Source organism: Anticarsia gemmatalis, chromosome 15 (assembly GCF_050436995.1).
Source record: "Anticarsia gemmatalis isolate Benzon Research Colony breed Stoneville strain chromosome 15, ilAntGemm2 primary, whole genome shotgun sequence".
NCBI lineage: Eukaryota > Metazoa > Arthropoda > Insecta > Lepidoptera > Erebidae > Anticarsia > Anticarsia gemmatalis.
In genome coordinates this window covers 8,387,822-8,406,635 of record NC_134759.1, presented here as the reverse complement: position 1 = coordinate 8,406,635, position 18,814 = coordinate 8,387,822, and the positions used below count along the sequence as shown (strand labels likewise).

Genomic DNA, 18,814 nt, shown 5'->3' with positions numbered 1-18,814 from the left:
CATGTCCTGTTCTATAAAAGAATTAAAATGGCCATGAATAATGTATTTTAAAATGGAAAATGTTGAGGGTTTTTGTGACTGTGAATATTAATGTAAAAGATTAAAATATTCGTGGTGAGATGTCCATTGAAAATAGAAAGAACATTAAGATTTATTTTATAAACCTACTCTAGTAAAATTTTCTATTTTGTACGTTAATCAATTCAAAACAAAATTTAATACAGTCGTTATTATCGATAGTTGACATTTAAAATAGTTCATACGACACCCACTTGAAGTACCTACAAATCATCTTACGATACAAATTTTATCGGTAGTAAGCCGGTTATCGATAGTTGTAGAAAATCACCCCTCAAGTTGCGCAATTATTAACATGTACCAAGTTAATTAAAAATTAGTAACAACGAAAAGTTAACCTCCATGACGCCACATAGAATTAAATAAAAGCCTCTTATATTCAGCATTAGCCGTGTTGTGTCAGCTAATATTAAAACATTCCATCCCTTCCCGTGGGTGTCGTAAGAACCGACTAAGGGTCGTTTCAGTCGAAAGAACAACGCCAGCCATGTGTTACCTGTGTCCGTTATGTATATCACGATACACCAGTAGATATTACACGAACTGAGTATGTAAATCATTCTAATAACACAAACTTGTTTCTTTCCACAACTTTGATTAAATGAGATTTCCCAGGGTCAAAAGTATCTATTGTTAATTAAGTACGTCGGGTAACAAATAATGTATTGTAACCTCAAAATAGTCATCGCGTTTAAGACTTGTTCAGCAATTCGGTATTATTTATTAATCAAAGCTATGAACTATATCTATAGCAATATTGATTCCATGTCCGTTTAGTGGTTTGAGCGTGATTAAGTAACAAACCTCCAAGCCAGTATGAAAGAATCCCAACATAAAATTTTAATAAAATACCTATAGTAGTATATGTAGATTGTTATTTTTTGCTCCAAAAACTTTTCTCGCTTACAAAAGTTTGCTCCCAATCCTCTTGACAATCAATTCTGCTTCAGTTACAAGTCTTCAAAATCACTTTACTGAACATTCACAAGAGGATACGAATTTCAACTTCAGTGAAAGTATCCATAATTACAGAGTAACATTATCATTTCAGGAAACTGGAATATAAAGAAATAATATCTTGAAGAAATATATTTTTTGCTTCAATTTGTTCGTGAAATTTTTATTTTGATGTACAGTCACCGTGAGAAAAGTAGCAATAAGTCAATGCCTGAGGCCAACAAAGGAAGTCTCGATCTCATAAAACGTCCAAATGGACAACACAATATACTTCAGACTAGATATTACTGGTATATTTTTTCGGCCCAATGATTTTCCTTTCTGTACACTGTATTTTCAATAAAAAATGCTTTGTTGTAGGTCCTTTGAACGCGTATGACAAATTTAGCGTCTCAAGAATATAAAAGTGTCGTATTGAACCGTTAATAATTTATAACATTATACAAATAAGTGAACGGATTTTTTTTCGTATTTAAAGTTATCGGTAAAGTCATTGATCACTTTAAATACATAAATATTTTAAGGAAAGATTCTGTTGACGGGACTGCGACTGTATTTTATGGATTTTTATTTGTGCTTGGGACAATAAGGCCCAAGCTTTAATTATATAAATGTTTCTAAAACCCGTTTCGCAAAAGAAAATCACAGTGGAGTTTAAAACGAAAAATAATTCAGGCTTCAGTATGAAAACCAATTTGAATATAAAGTGCAATAAGATTATTCTCGAAGGCTTTATTAAAATCAAAACATATCAGATTCACAAAATCAGTATTGCGTTTCGAGATTGCACTGTTGAATTTTCAAACATATTTTCATGTGCAATAACATTCACCTGCGGGACTATAACATGAGAGTAGATTATGAAAACACTACGATGCAGTCTGGGCATCGCAATTTTCTTTATCTCTAATATTTTTTTATGTATCTTACAAAGACAGAGAAGTACATGAACTAGGTAAACCCTATTTTTTTTTATTTAGGTATTTAAGAGTTATCTACGAAATGCGTTTTTATACAGTTTGTGGCATACATATTTCACATGTTTGATAGAGTCCTCAAGAATGTAAAGTTCTCAAAAAACAAGCTTTACTACTAACGAAACTATATTTTTAGATACCTATAAAGCAACACACAATCAATTATACGAGTTCAAACTTTTTACAGCTCATAGATTGTTGCAAACGTAAATTTGCTTCCGTAAGTTTACGACGGTACTTTTCATATGCGCACTAACACTGAACGGGAACACTAGCATAAAACAGTTTCTAGAACGAATAAAATACATTCCAATTACAATTTACTGGCACTTTAGGCTCCTGTTCAAAACAATTAGTTATAACATCGTAAGTTCTATGAAGCTTGCTAATAATTTTAGACGCTGGTGTTAAAATATTAAAGATGGAAGTCTTTATGGAACAATGGTCCATTCTTCGCCAAAGGACTTTCAATCAAATGAATTATTCCGGCCGGCAGACCCTGTTTCAGTATTGATGTTAGGAACTTGTAATTTTAATTTACTGTTGGAACTTTACTTGCGAGTGGAATCGACAAATAGCGTTGCTTTGTTTGATGGCAGCCGAACTTTGTTATAAGTTGTTTATTACTTTATTAGCTTGATTGAGCTTAGATTAATCTGTAACGTTTAAGATGAAATGAGAATTTTCTATTCCTTTGCGTTTTACTCGTCTTAAAATATTCACTTACATTTTAGGCTCGTAGATTTTTCTCGTCGGATAATATTGCTCTGAGTTTATTTTTATTGTGCTTTAAGAATTAAGGTTTTCAATCATTATTTTGATTACAAATTCCATTTTTTTTAATAAAACTATCAGAAAAAAATAACTACAACTAACGTTTGTACAGTTGTACTATTGCAAAGTTTTTTCTCTCACACTAGTTCTTCACTTGTACTTATCGAATTGCTACAACAACACGTTGCGAACTTTACAATAATAATCACCTTTATTAGGAAGGAACCCACACGTCCTCTCAGAGAGATAAGACTGTGTCCTGTCCAATTTTCCGTTCCGCTGGACTGAAAACAGGGTTACATACTCCTTGGTTTTACGATGTCAACGACCGCCCGTCGTGTGCTTTATTGCTATATTATTACATTGACAATGGTCACTTTTTACGGACGGAATGACTTCATTACGACGGAGAGACCGCGTAGATAATACGTTTACAACCCGTATCTAATCCTTTAGAAAGGAACTGTTTAAATGAAGTTTCAATTTTCCGGGGCAGGCTATCAGCTGCCATATACAGAAATTGAAGAGAAAATTGTGGAGAAGAAGAAGAATTCTAAGTTTGTGCAGCGCGAAGGTGTTTTTGTCATAGTATAAGCTCAATGGCAACAATAGATGTACTTCAGCAGGAAAGTCAAATAGGATCGGCGGGAGTCCCACCAGTTCCTATTTTGAATGTAGAGAAAATGTATCCTTGTTCAAAAAACTGCATTAAATTCATTTAGCTTTTACCTATAATATGAAACTTATGTCCATAGTAGTGTCAACTCTCTTGTCATATTATAATACAGTCTACAGTCTTCCGCAGCCGCCTCGCCTCACCATTATCGTATAACTTTCGCGATACTAATATTATTTATTGCTTGGAAATATCGCGGAAGTTTGCCGTCGAAACTTTAAAATAATTTTGCTCGCTACATGTGAAACCTTTCTAATATTTTCCCTTCGATTTGTTGCTGTTTCGTTGTTACTAAAATTATGGATACGATGTTTGCTTTTAGAAGCCTGGTTCTGATCTGTTTCAGGTTCGTTTATACAACTTAGTGTAAGCGGATATTGCGTGTTGCAGGAAGTTGAATGTTCTCGTAAATCAATGAATAAAGATGCTTTAGATAGTATTATTTATTATTCATACCAGGCAAATCAGTTTCACCAAATTCCAGACGTCAATTTAATAAGCGATACAAACTAATTGTAACTACCCTTAAAAGAGTTTTGGGAACTTTTAATAATGTTATATTGTTGACATTTCAGCACGGAAAATTGTGTGAACTTTATTTTCCCTAATCATTATTATCGTGTTATGTAGGCAAGAGTAAGTAAATCAATATTTATGAATACAACAACTCATATTAAAGCAAATACATAAGTACATACATATATAGGTATATATATATTATACAATTTATCACCGAACGGATTATCGTTAAGCCTTAATCTACATTTTGCTTTTTTAAATATCGTTTCAGCACCCAATTTTACAAGCGTGCAAGTTCCCAACACCCCCGTTGGTGTAAAGTACATTTATTATTTAAAACAGGGACGCCCGCCATCCCTTTTTAGTAAGTTTACCATAAAGCTTTGTAAAGGTACTATATTTCTTTAACGGACGAGGTGAGTTACGATGTATTGTTAAAAAGACCTTTGACACGCGTATTTTGTTTGGTCAGTGAAAATGGTGTAAATGCTAGTAACTTGAAGGGATAAATTTTAAGGACTAAAAGACAACACATGGCATTAAAACCGTCATGATTTTTCAGTTTGGTTTTTTGTCGTTTTTTAACGAGATGTGATTGCAAACAAAGTATAAAGCAAGGGTAAATTACAAAATGTATTTTAAAATGTGTAAAATATTCTTTGATTTGTTGCTACCTTCAATTGCTTTTATTTTTGCTTCAAATAATTAATCTGTATTAAAAATGTGCTAGAGCTATCTTTTCTGAACATCAAATAAATAACTCTAATTTCCTACACTCGAGTAATCAGTTACCTAGTAGAAACAATATAAACAATTTACTTCGAGACTTCAAGAGCGAATTGAAAATTGAGTTTACGATTTTCAATAAACAGCTTCGTAGTGCTAATTAAATTAGTCTTTTGAATATCAAGTAACGAACATTTTATACTGTAAATTAGACATAAAACGAGTGAAACAATGGACATTAATTAATCATTAAATGTTATTTGATCTACAAATTGTATTACGTGTCCTTAATTCGTTTGAGTAATATAAACAATTGTGATCAACGCTTTTTGGTAATTGTGATAAATCTACGCTATGATTAGACGATCAAAGCTCATTTTATTATGCTGAAATTGGCAGCTTATTTATGTCCTTGTAATCAGCAATATGTATAACAGTGTATTTAGTTTCTGTAAAAGTAGATTATTTAAAAAAAAATTTCTTTGACCTCGTATGAATCATCGAATTAGTCCTCGTTCAAATTTTAAGCTTTAGTATGAATGACTATTGAAACCATTTATTTTCCCTAATATTATAACTTAATTTTCATTTTATCAAAAAATGCAAAAAAACAAAAAAACGATTTCACTCTAACTAATTTTGTACATTACTTAGGCTTGCTTACTTCCTAAATTTGTATCTACATTCGAGCTGAGTGTCTCTATCATCTATTGCTCTTGAAAACAATAATCGGAAAGCCGTTCCCCAAATTCAAACCGAACCTAACACTTCGCCAATATAATAGATGCCATCAAAAACATTCTGTAAAAACCTCAAGTCTCGCCGTAAAAAGTTGTGAGATCTATATAATACCAAGTCGATTAATCTATTTAGTCTCTACTTAAAGGACCTTCTGTCTTAAGTTATTACGTATGTTATTATCATGCCAGTTTAAAAAAAATACCTCTAAAACAAATAGACCGACCTGGCCATCGCATGATTTGATTATTAGTATGTATCACACTACACAGCACGACAAGAAGTTAATGCTCCTGAAATGTTAATAATGGCGAATTTGTGTTTTCTTGCGATGACCAAGTCGATCTATTTGTTTTAAAGGTATTTTTTTTAAATTGGCATGATAATAACATACGTAATAACTTAAGACAGAAGGTCCTTTAAGTAGAGACTAAATAGATTAATCGACTTGGTATTATATAGATCTCACAACTTTTTACGGCGAGACTTGAGGTTTTTACAGAATGTTTTTGATGGCATCTCACTTCTTTTTGTAGAGCGAACATAAGTCCAATTTGTATGGAAAGACGTTTTTTTTCATAATTCAACATATTTTCTTATGGGAATGTTGTTCAGTTTTATGGACTAAACACCCTTACCCACCCTTTACCCCCTCCCGTTATGCCTCATATAGTAGGTACCTATTTACACCTATTTATTTTATTTTCTACAGTAATAATAATTCATTAACTGCAAATGTAACCTTGTAATCTTAAACATTTATATAGGATTACAAAGTTATTGTTGCAGTTGGTGTATTTAGAAAACTGGACCGAAATTAGAAAATATTAGATTTTTCCCATGATTAAGACACTAAAGCCTATTTGTATTCTAAATTTTAGGCTTCTTAGTCTGCTAGAAGTACCTTAGACTTTTGATGATCGGTGAGTCAGTGAGTCAGTGAATCAGTGAATCAGTGAGTGACAAAAATCAAAATTTTAACAAGTTGTCATTCTTAAACTACTGGTTCAAATTGACTGAAATTTTAAATATACCGTGTTTATACAATGACTGATTAGTTGCTGAAAATCCATGCTTCTTGTTTTATCCACAACGAAATTATAGGGGTGTCAAAAATAGCCCGAATTGCTTCGAGAAAAGGATGTTACGGCCGTGCCGCTTTTTTTTTGCTCGACTTGCGGGGGCACTTCCGTGCCCCCAGAAAAACAAGTAAATACGTCTACATTGTTGAATTGAATCCGAGTAACAATAAAGTTTTAATGCGAAAACAAACTACTCGGCATTATGTTTAATAGCTAACAGCGATGTAAATCGAGGGTGAATTAGAACCGGCAATTCTGACTTTGATTTACATATTGTTTTAATGAAGTTAAAATGTTGCTTTAATGAATTCATTTAAAGGTTTAGTCTGCAATTTAAAAGGTACGAATGTAGTATAAATGTCGTTTTCTTTTATACTACTTATGTTTAAAATTGTGTAAGGTAAAGATTTCCATGCAGAAAATAGCATAAAAAACCTTTAAGAACTATTACTTTAATTTTCAGTCCAGTCTCATTATTTCTCTGAATGGAGTTGTTATATTAAACACAAACAAAAAATCGATTAATAATTTACTATTATAGTTGTGAAGTTATTAACAATGGAGAATATTACTAGGTATGCCAAATCGCTTGAAATTTTGACTCAGTAAAGCCTGTACATGTACATGAAAACTAGTTTTTGTTTTAGTCAAAAATACCAAGTAGTTTTGATTTTACAAGCATTCAAAGTTTCAAAAAATATCGAGTCCCGCTAACAGCGTGACGTCATAGTACACCACGCCGCGCGGGCCGTGTCCCGCTTAATATCAAGTCTGCAGCCGTAGATGTAATAGCTTATGTAGTATTTTGTTGTGTTTTCGTCTGCTTATTATATTTAAAGTGTAATAATAGTTAATGTTATTAAAAAAGACTATGTGAGCCAGACCTAGCCTAATGTACAATGACGTCACACCGATTTGCGCGGTTACAACTTGTTTTTCTTATAAATCGGAAACTAATTGACGTATCAAAGTAATTCTTTCACTAGTATTTTTTATATTTAACAGAGAATATGGAGAGCTAATAATCCAAATTTGTTAACATTCTCCATTGTACAAAACCTTATTTAACGGATTCTAAAATTAACTTCAACTTCTTTGGAAAGAAGAATTAAATTTCACTATTCCAAAGCAACAAGATAATTACAACAATTGGAAATTGCGCTACATTTGCAGAACATCAATGTATTACTGAACGTATTCAGTTTCTTAGAAAAGCAAAGTTTGGCTAAAGCGGTACTCGATCCGGCTCAGTGTCACGGAAATGAAGACGCTGCGGTGGATGTGCGGCTTTACCCGTCTCAATCGGATAGGAAACGAACACATGCCCGACAGCCTCGCAATACGTGACGTTGCAGACAAACAACGATAGGTTAGCATTTATTCATAGCTTTGATATAGGATTTTACAATTTTTTAGAAGGTTAAAGGTGAAAGGTTAAAGGACATGTGATAAGCTATAAATATAAATTGTGTCTTGGAAAGAGATGCAAACGATTGAATGTGCTAAATAAACAAAAGGGACACCTAAACAAATTAGGGGTGGCAGATGCCCAACCGGCTAAATAGGGTTGTGTTACATACAAATTTCTGCTATTGCTTTTTAGTAGGTACAGTTGGAACTTATGAAAGCTTTTTTTCTTATTCGCTAATAGGCGTGATATACTTCACAACATAGTAGGAACAAACTATAATAATAATAGTCAGATACGTAATTATTGATTTGTGTACCAACTCGAAAAAAAAGTCTTGAAAAATATTGTCCACCCTTTTTAACCTACCTACCTATAAAATTCACGTGTTAAATTAGGACTGACTTACATCTATACCTTTTATTACTTTCACACTGAAAGATTGATCGTGATAAAGATTGCTAAATCTCGTTTAAACATTGGAAAATATTATATGCTATAAGCTCCATAAGCTCGAACATGTTGATGCCTAATGGTGCATGAATTTTACGATCCAATAATAAAATAAGATTTTATGAGTAAAATAAAACCATGCAGACCTTCGGGTACAGTACGGTTTCATAAAGAATCGTCTAGGGAACAGCTAGCGGAATCATTGTTTGCACATTTACAAAGTATTATGTGGACAATATTTTTAGATGTGATGATGGTTTGTAGTTGAGTAAAACATGAGTGTAGTTATTTCACATAATCTGGTAGTAAATTCTGTAATAATCATATAAGTTACGAAATTTGACAATACAAACAAAAAAATATTTAGCGACTCTACTTGTATAAGACCAGTCTGCCCGCTGAAGTAATGATTATCACGCATTGATAATAACTTTACGTTAATATAAACATAAATAAATAAATTGATGTCTAAGTTAACGTAAAGTGAATTTATAAGTACTGCAATAAGTAGAAGCATAACGCACTGAAACTGACCACGAACCTCAAACATAGTAGTAACAATTTTTTTATACCTTCTGCACAATCAAATTGTATCTTCATAAGAATCAAACCTTGCAACCAAGTTGCGCAGTTTCATGAAATAATTATATGAAAACTTTCCTCCTCCCTAATTAGAACGAGGCTGATCTATTTTAGTCCTTAACTTCTTGCTCAACTTATTCATGGGATACGCTGAAAAGTTTCGGATACTGCAATTAGGGGTGACGGGGTGAAATTGAAAATTAGTTCCCCTTTAAACTTTTTGAAGCTAACATATTGTTTGTATAAAACTGTTTGAGAATAATAAACAGTTTAAAAAACTTAATCGCTGCAGTATTGCTATTGTAATATTTACATACCAAAAAGTATAATTTGACCCTTTTGGATATTCTTTTGTATCACATCCATATTGATAATACGCAGTGGTTATGGTGCGGACCACTTAATAATTATGATAAAAAAAATATTTTTATTACTTACGCTTCACTACATAGTATAAAACAAAGTCGCCCATTTTGTCTGTAGTCCCTTCGTATGCATAAAACTTTAAAACTACGCAACGAATTTTGATGCGGTTTTCACTAATAGAAAGAGTATTTTCTCCGACAGGTTTTTATATATAATTGAAATACATTGAAACTATATTAGCTGAGTTATAGCGATTTATGTCCAAGAAGTCAGAAAAAAAATCTAATTGAAGATTGCATTTGTGCGTGCGCCGCTTATACCGTTGGATACAAGTAAGAACAATGTATAGCAAAAACATTGGTTTTTATTAGTTCTACAAAAAAGTCCGCGATGACATATATCCAGCTTTTTTATTTAAGTCACAAAAACTACTTTTCTGTATTAAAAAAACATTTAATTCGTTGAGTGATGTTTAACTGGTGATATAACCAATAATACATATATCCTTATCAAAATAAGCAAGTTCATCATCACGAGCATTTAATTTAGATTATTTTTGCAGTTTACAGTGTGTTATTTAGACATATAGTTTAGGAGATATCACGATATTAGTATTGCGGCACGGTACGGGCCGGCCGCGGCGGCGGGGGCAGCGTCCCTATAAATAGCGTATATGTAGTGATTGTGTACAATTCGCTTTTAAAACAGAAATGTACAATTGTAGTGCATTCGGTTTATCACTGTACATTTATCTTTTAAACCCTGAATATGCTGAAAACTGAAATCTATACTATATACTATCTATCTATACTAATATTATAAAGCTGAAGAGTTTGTTTGTTTGATTGTTTGTTTGTTTGTTTGAACGCGCTAATCTCAGGAACTACTGGTCCGATTTGAAAAATTCTTTCAGTGTTAGATAGCCCATTTATCGAGGAAGGCTTTAGGCTACATATCATTACGCTACAACCAATAGAAGCAGAGCAGCAGTAAACAATGTTACAAAAACTGGTAAAATGTTGACCCATTCCCTTTTATGAGACGAAAGCGAAGTTGCGCGGGTCAGCTAGTGTATTATAAAAGACTTTAGAACTGATTTTACTATTTTTATATAGAATTTTGGATTAAAGAATTTATTTCGCTCCGTCTTGCTTTACAATGCTGTTTTGCCCAGTGTTGTAACAAAGAACCTCAACTATTGCTGTAGTAACATGGTAATCTAATCAATAGAGTAACCGTGTCATTTTGGTAACATTTTTTAATTATATTAACATAAAAAAACTATGAAGAAATTAAAATGTATTGTGTTTACATATTTTATACATTCCATATATAATTGACTGATAAAGATTAATAAATTTAATATTATAGACGATGAAAATATGTTCGTTTCAAATAAGTTTTGAAATAAAGCAGACCTGCCTGTGTTTGTATGTGAGTATGCACTTATTTACTTGTCGCGAGGTAATTGCCTATATTATGTCGATTTTAAAGATGTTAAGAACAGTTTCGGAGATTCTATTATTATAATATATTATCTGTCACACTCTGTGCCCGTTGGTTGTCTAATGTCCAAACATAGAAATAAAATTAATTCGAACCACAGAACTAGTTTCTATTGTTTAAAAAAATACTATACCTACTACAGAAGAAAGGAAGAACAAATAAGAATAATCGTCATTAAAATTATAACATCTTGTCATTAAAATTATTTCTTTTTTCAGATAAATAATGAAATCAATCGTATTCATACTTTTTACCATTTTATTCCATCAAGCGATCTCACAGGACATTGATTTATGTTATCTTTGCCCCAGAGCTGAGGAATACGTTTGTGCGTCCGATGGTAAAACATATGACAACAAGTTTTGTATGATTGACTGCTCTAAAGATCCGAATGTTAAAATTGTTCACATGGGAAAGTGTGTTGATATGAAAGTATACTCATTTAAAAAGTTTTCACATAAGATAAAACATATGGGTTAACTTTTTATTAAAATAAAAGGTATTTATTTTGTTGATATTGTTTTGTTCTTCTTACTTCCTTATACCTGAACTTCACTTTGACCTTCAAATACATTCAACAACTTCAAATAAAAACAAACCTATAAATTAAATTAAAAAATATATATTAAATATTTGTCGAAAATTAGAAACTTAATAATATAAAATCACTATAATTATTTACACGTATGTATTTATTCCATAAGCCATAATTTGCTAAGACGAGAAACGAGGTGATTGTCAATTTTTTTTTCAAGGCAATTACAGTTTCGAGCGGTACAAAAAGATAGCAGGTCAAAATAATCCGTATCCGTGCTGATATAATCTGGCCCATGAAATATATGAAATGTTTTATCGTTTCAAGCTAGTTTATCATAGAACATTTATAAAATCTTCACATTACACAGTTTTTCTTGAACGAGTGCTCCTTATATTTTATGTGCGCTTACAGTTTTTATTATTGTGATTTATTACATTGCCGTCGTAAATACTCAAACTTGCATATTATCTATCAAATTTTAAACAGTATTTCCATTTTTCAAAGCATGTACTGTAACAATACAAATAATTTTGAACAGTATAAGCAAAATCTCAGAACAAATGGTGCATAAAGTTTTATGTTATAATAATCATTAATTGTTTTATCTGACGCTATATAGTCGTAAAAATAACGTTAACGGGTTATAACGAAAAGTGTATTTGATTTATGACATTAAAATTTGGAAAATAAGCAGATAGCTTTTCGTTGTGTTTGTTTATCTAAGTTGAATATTACACATCACTATAAATAAGAGATATTTTAAGTACAGTCCACAAAGAAAATGTTCTGCTGGTATTTGTATTGTCAATATAGATTTGAGGTTTACTTAAATGTCATTGCTAAAGATAAATCTTATTGTTTTGTAAAGCGTTGCCAAAGTAATAAATGTAGAAAACCGCTTTATAAAAATTGTCGAAAATCTTTAAGAGACATTTCTATGTTAAATAGGTTCATAGGCCATAAAAAATGATGTTAAAATATCTATAGCCTGAACCATTTATATATTTGCGCGATTATCATAAAAGTTTTCATAAAATTCTACGAATCACATAAAGTTTGCCAACAATATTGAAATCGCGCTCTTACATTTCATACTCTTGCACTTGAGCTATCCGAAGAGGATTTTTGAAGTAGGATTTTACTTTGAATATTTTGACGGGTACTTATTTAATAAATATATACATATTTATACATATACTAGCTGACCCGCGCAACTTCGCTTGCGTCACATAACAGATAATTTTCCCCGTTTTTGAAACATTTTTTACTGCGGCTTTGCTCGTATTGGTCATAGCGTGGTGTTATATAGCCTATAGCCTTCCTCGATAAATGGGCTATCTAACTCTGAAAGATTTTTTTCAAATCGGACCAGTAGTTCCTGAGATTAGCGCATTCAAACAAACAAACAAACAAACTCTTCAGCTTTATAATATAAGTATAGATGATTGAAATCTTGAATGTAGTTTGTTAGATTTTTGTATTTGTCTCTAAAATAAAAATGGCATTTTATTATTTAAAAAAAGTGTTTGTAAACCTACACATATAATAAAATTATAACAATCTCATGTCTGCACATTATAGATCATATTAAAGAAAAACTGAAATGGGGGGTCTTCATACAACCAACAGAAGCCAAAAATATGATTAATTTTTTTTGTCTGTCTGTTTGTTGTTTGCTTTTCACGCAAAAACAACTGGACGGATTTAGATGAAACTTTTTTGTTATATAGCTATTAGTCTTCGCTAACATATAGGCTATTTTCTTTGGAAATTCGCTCTTTAGGGGGGTAGAAAGAGGGGGTAAGTTTGTATGAAACTCCGTCAGTTTTGGAGTTAATTCGATTAAAATTAATATTTGGCTACATAGTTAGAAATTAAGAATGACGCAATAAATATTTTTGAAAATTCTGCCTTAACGGGGGTGAAAAAGTTTCTATGAAATTACGTCGGTTTTGAAGCTAAATCTATAAAAAATAAAGTTGTTTAGCAAGCAAGTGGTCATGATCTCCTGGTAACTGTGAAAAGGTTTATAGAGAGTTTTTATAGTTTATAGAGCCGTTTTTTAGTTTTTTAGGCCTAATTCTGATCGGAAAATAGATCCACAGCTACCAGGAGATCATGACTGATTGGTGTTGTTTTTTCCATATTCTGTTCTTCTAGCATGTTCAAACACGGTCGAGCGGGATAAAAAGTATCTTATGTCCCTCTCCTGGCTCTAAGCTACGTACCTACCAATTTTCATCCAAATCTGTTCTGCCGTTCTTGAGTTATAAGGACTTTCTTTTATATATATAGATTTGTATGAGAAAAAGAAAAGGGTTATTTTTAGGATTTTTCCAGCGATAATCTAATTTTTCTCGCCGTAAAAACCATCCTTAAACTTCAACGAACATTTTAAAAAAAGATTTGGCCAAATTGGTCGAGGCGTTGTTGAGTTATGCGCTTACCAACACATTTTGCGATTCATTTTTATATTATAGATGTATATCTCAGAAACTCCAGTATTTGTTAATAATTATTGAAAGTGGTGGTAGGCAATTTTCTACTATTATCGACAATTTTTGTATAAAAAAGCCTAATAAGCGCCCTTAGTGATTGCAGTAGCTCTGTTTTTTTTAACAAAAAATTGTTTCTAATAATAGTATTTAATATACAGTGTTAAGGATTTTTGATAAACCCCAACAAGTAAGTTAGACATTATATAGAATACCTACTCTTAGAATATAATGCGCAGTTTCAATTTATAGCAGGATACAAGTTTCCTCTCGACGCCATACCTTCCTGCTGTAAAATTACTTCCAGGATGTACCGAGTATAAGCGTCAAATATTGCAGTAAATAAATAATAATAACATTGTTGGTTGGCATTTGGGAATATCACTCACGTGTACTAAATACGTTACGTTACGAAATATTCAAATCCTGAAAATAGTAACTATGATTATCAATTAAAACTTTCTGGAAAGATCTTTGTCATATTCACAGTGATGATACATTCATATTTTTTATCTTCTTTATACATATTTTATTAGATCCAATATTTTTTTAAAGGCTGCCAATTATTATAACATATTTTCTTTACCTCCACTAATGATGTAAGTAAATATGTGACTCAAAACTGAAATAACCACGTGAAATTGATAAATTAGCGTCACCTCACGTTCGATTAATTGGAATTACAAAATAATGGAAGTTAACAAGATAACATAATTGATTTCAAACAGTCCTTCCATCCACTGTCGAGTACAGCAGGTACATTTCAAACAAAATTGGTTACATAATATATCAGAGGAATGATCTAAACAGAATTAAATTAACATTCAAGTATTTTAAAAGTGCAACAAGTAAACATATATGGACACGTGAAAAAAAAATCTAATCTATGAAATTCCATAGACCAATTTATTTAGTACAAATTATGAACAAACAACAAATGTATTACATTATTTCGGACGATTTCAATCGTAAGTAACAACTCAACTTTTAGGAAATGAATTATTTTATTGATACTTGTTTGTTCAACACATTATATTACTTTTTATTACAGGTATGGGATAATGAAGTCAAAACTATTATTATACCTGACTCTAGCGTTCCTCGTCGATACGGTTCGAATAAAAACATGTGATGAATGTTCAATGTATAGACGCAACCCTATTTGTGATTCTTACGGAATAACGTGGTACAACAAACATTGTATGAAATTGTGTTCAATACTAAGAAACCGTAAGGTTTTCCGAAAAGGAAAATGCAAGGAACGAATTCTACGAGTTAAGATTCTTCGCTACGATTATATGGGTTGTAAAATTTGTATAGGATATGGTTATTCTCCAGTCTGCGGTAATGATAATAAAACCTACTTTAATAAGCAGTGCTTGAGCTCATGCGCGATTCATCCTGAATTAAATGTGAGCTATAGAGGAATATGTAGAATATAGTTAGGTATTTAGTTTATTTTAAAACTTTGTATTCAACGGAGAAGGAGGCAAATAAACTACCTTAACATGTGATTATGTAAATTTGTTGGTGATTTATTTCTATGTTATGATATGATAAACATTTGAATCTCAAACAAATTTATTCACATTTCGACTAATTAAACGATAACCGCAAACGAAGCAAAAACAATGACAATGGATACAATTTTGTTAAATAATAAAAGTTCAAACACCAATCCAACACTCATTAACTAGTAACCGCACAATTAATGTTTTAAATTGGGTGTTTATTTTCGGCTTAATATTAAATACATTATATATTTAAATGCCTTCAACCACAATTCTTTTTAGTCATTCTTTGTGTAAGAAGAAAATCTACAACATAGTTTAACTAGTCTAAATATTATTATAATATTATGATTCTTCATTAATACTATTTTAGCATTTGTCTTTTGTATATGGCTAGTTTTAATATGTATTTAAAAAATGAAAATATTTAATCTATACTAATATTATAAAGCTGAAGAGTTTGTTTGTTTGTTTTTTGTTTGAACGCGCTAATCTCAAGAACTACTGGTCCGATTTGAAAAATTATTTCAGTGTTAGATAGCCCATTTACCGAGGAAGGCTATAGGCTATATAACATCACGCTATGGTCATTAGGAGCGGAGTAGCAACGAAAAATGTTACAAAAACGGGGAAAATTTTGACCCATTCTCTTAGGTGACGCAAGCGAAGTTGCGCGGGTCAGCTAGTTAGTAATAAATATAATATAGGTTTATAATAATAATACTTTCGATACATTCGTACAAGTTTAGTATCAAATTCATTTGGTCCACACACCAATTATTTAAGCAAGTCTGACATTAGAACGTCTTACGAAAATAGTATGTGCTAGAAATAAAATTTGCAATATTTAAATTGTTTCATTGTTTTCAAGCTCAGATTTCTATAAAAACTGTAGAAAAACTAAAGCATTTTATAACAGTAAAATATTCTCTCTATTTACTAAAAGCTTAGCGACTGAGACCACTTTCATTTAGTATATAGCAGGTAATTCATTAATTCTTTAGTAAGTTCTCCTGGGTATAAACTCTGAAGTAAGGTATATTATATAAGAGTTGGTAATTTGTATTAGCATTACGATTTCATGGACTTATTATTATATTACATTGAAAATCCTGCCTCGGGACAGTAAGGGGAAATATTCCATTCATAGTAATTGAACGGACAATTTCTAGGAACCTGTCATGGCTCAATTATTTCATTGACAGTTAACATTCATAGTTTCACGTGAAATTTATAGGTTATTCGATGGGTGACTACTGTGATAAGTAAGTTGGGCAAACTAATTGATTTAAATATTATATTTGTGTGGTGAGACTATAATCGACTAGCGACATAGCGACACGACCGCTAGCTATCGAGAAATTTTGTACGATAATCGGATGAGGGCGGCCTTTAGCGGGGTCCGTATGAACTATTTTTGCAATACATTTTAAATGTCAAACTCGCGTTACTCTATAGTTTTTTGTGTGTTTATAATCTTGTAACCATAGATCCATATTTGTTATGCTTATAAAAATATACCTCAAACTATAACAGTTATATTCAATTTGATTAAATTCCAACCTTTAAATGTTTAAACTTGGTCAAACTGAAAATAACCCTTTGAAATCTAAAAGCAATCAAAAACGTTCATTCCTCTTTCAGAGCAGTTTCATAATAAATAAGTCTGCTCAAATACTCCACGCGTTCCAGCTAAGTAAAGTTACGATACAATTTATCACAGTCGTATTGAGTCTGCATATTCACATAACTTATACAGCGACGCATACATTGCTGTAAATTATTCGTTGCCATGTGCACCTAATTACGCTTCTCATCGTTATTTTAGCGAAATAATAACCTTCCGTTTTGTAATTTAAAACGGATATTTGAAGCTAAAGTTTTACTATAACACTCAACACCTGAGCGAAGGCTGTGAGTTCGTGTATTATTCTCGAATTCGGAACAATCGAGGAAGTACGAAGCGTTGTCGTAAAATCTACAACGTAGCTCTTTGTAAGTTCGTTCTTTGATTTGTGAGCTTTAACCAGATTGTTTGAAGAACAAATTGAGAATATTGAAAAAGATTAAGTTCCTCACTTTTGAATTCTATTGTTATTGTTACACCTTTGTTTGGTTTAATTAAATCACCAATATAATAGCACCAGACATTCAGCGTTATTCACAAGTCTACTTAAAAACAAAATTATCTGTACAGTAGGTAGATTTTATGTACAAATATTTATTTAACCAAGCGATTTGCTTATTATATTAGTTATCTGGTTGTTTACAATCAATACTTCAATCCTAAAAGCTAGCGGAAAACTTATTTAATTTCAACAAGGAGTAAGCTAATCGGAAACAGCGTTTCAGTACTAGATAAACAGTTTGGAGCAAATAAGTTTATTATATTGTCAATAGAATGATGTATAGATTGAGTCAAGGTCAGAGTAGCCGTGATAAATGTAAATGTAAATAATAAATATTTTAAAAATGTATAAATTTAAATTGTGTTTGTAATTTGTTTTTGGCGTTTGAGTGCATGTGAAATATTTTTGTTTCTATAGTCATGATTTAAATTTTGGAGTACAAACTCGGATAATTTATAGAATATCTCGAATTTGATTATACATCCATCTTAAAATAATCTGTCAATTACTTTCATGAGTTTTAAATTGGTACCCGGTTTCTAAAGTGCCAATTCTAAAAGGTCACAAAGTTCGCTTCACCGAATGTACGAACAAAACAAGAATTCGTAATGATCTGATTTAAATACTACCTTTGTAAGAGATGTAATTGCATTCGTATTTCACAAAGGCAGGCGAGACAGAATAATTACAGCATGGATTGAATTTCAAACTAATGAACAAAATAAATTGCATGTTCGTGTCAAAGAAATTAAATAAATGTATGGAACAAAATGTACACTGTCTGAATACATATTAATTTTAGATTGTATAATTTATCATGAGTAAAAATTAAAATATTTTTAGTGTGAGAAATTAGTGGCAAATGGAACTTCTATTCGACACTAAAAAGAGGTCAATCAACTCTTACAAAGTTTGCGGTACAAAGTATTTAAGTACTTAATTATATAAGACAGTAGATGTCCATTTTAGATCACTACTATGAACCTATAATGTGTACGTATTTTGTAAATATTAAAGCTGGTAGCACATCGATTTCAAATTCCTTAATAACAAACCTTTTTTTATATACATCTCTAAAACACCGTGTTAACAAAATGCTTTATCCTCATAAACACGTAATAATCCTAAATAATATAATCCGCAATCACAAAAGGGGCTGTCATAATCAAACAGACACACAAAGCAACAACGTACCTTATTAAATTGGCCCTCAGTGCACGCGTCACTTAACTCCCAAACAAACGGGGAAGGACAAACAAAGAGTATAAAATAAACGTCCTGCAGATACGATCAACAAAG

The 18,814-nt window shown here is 31.5% G+C and overlaps 1 protein-coding gene and 1 long non-coding RNA gene across 19 annotated transcripts in view; one reads left to right on the top strand and one right to left on the bottom strand.

Annotated features, from left to right (window-relative positions):
• Window positions 1-18,814, bottom strand: part of SK (small conductance calcium-activated potassium channel) — a 256,721-nt gene that overhangs the window by 192,074 nt on the left and 45,833 nt on the right. The window lies entirely within an intron of this gene.
• LOC142979019 (uncharacterized) lies at window positions 10,713-11,357 on the top strand. The gene is made up of 2 exons (XR_012959793.1): window positions 10,713-10,770; window positions 11,061-11,357. It is a non-coding gene; the product is annotated as an uncharacterized LOC142979019 (long non-coding RNA).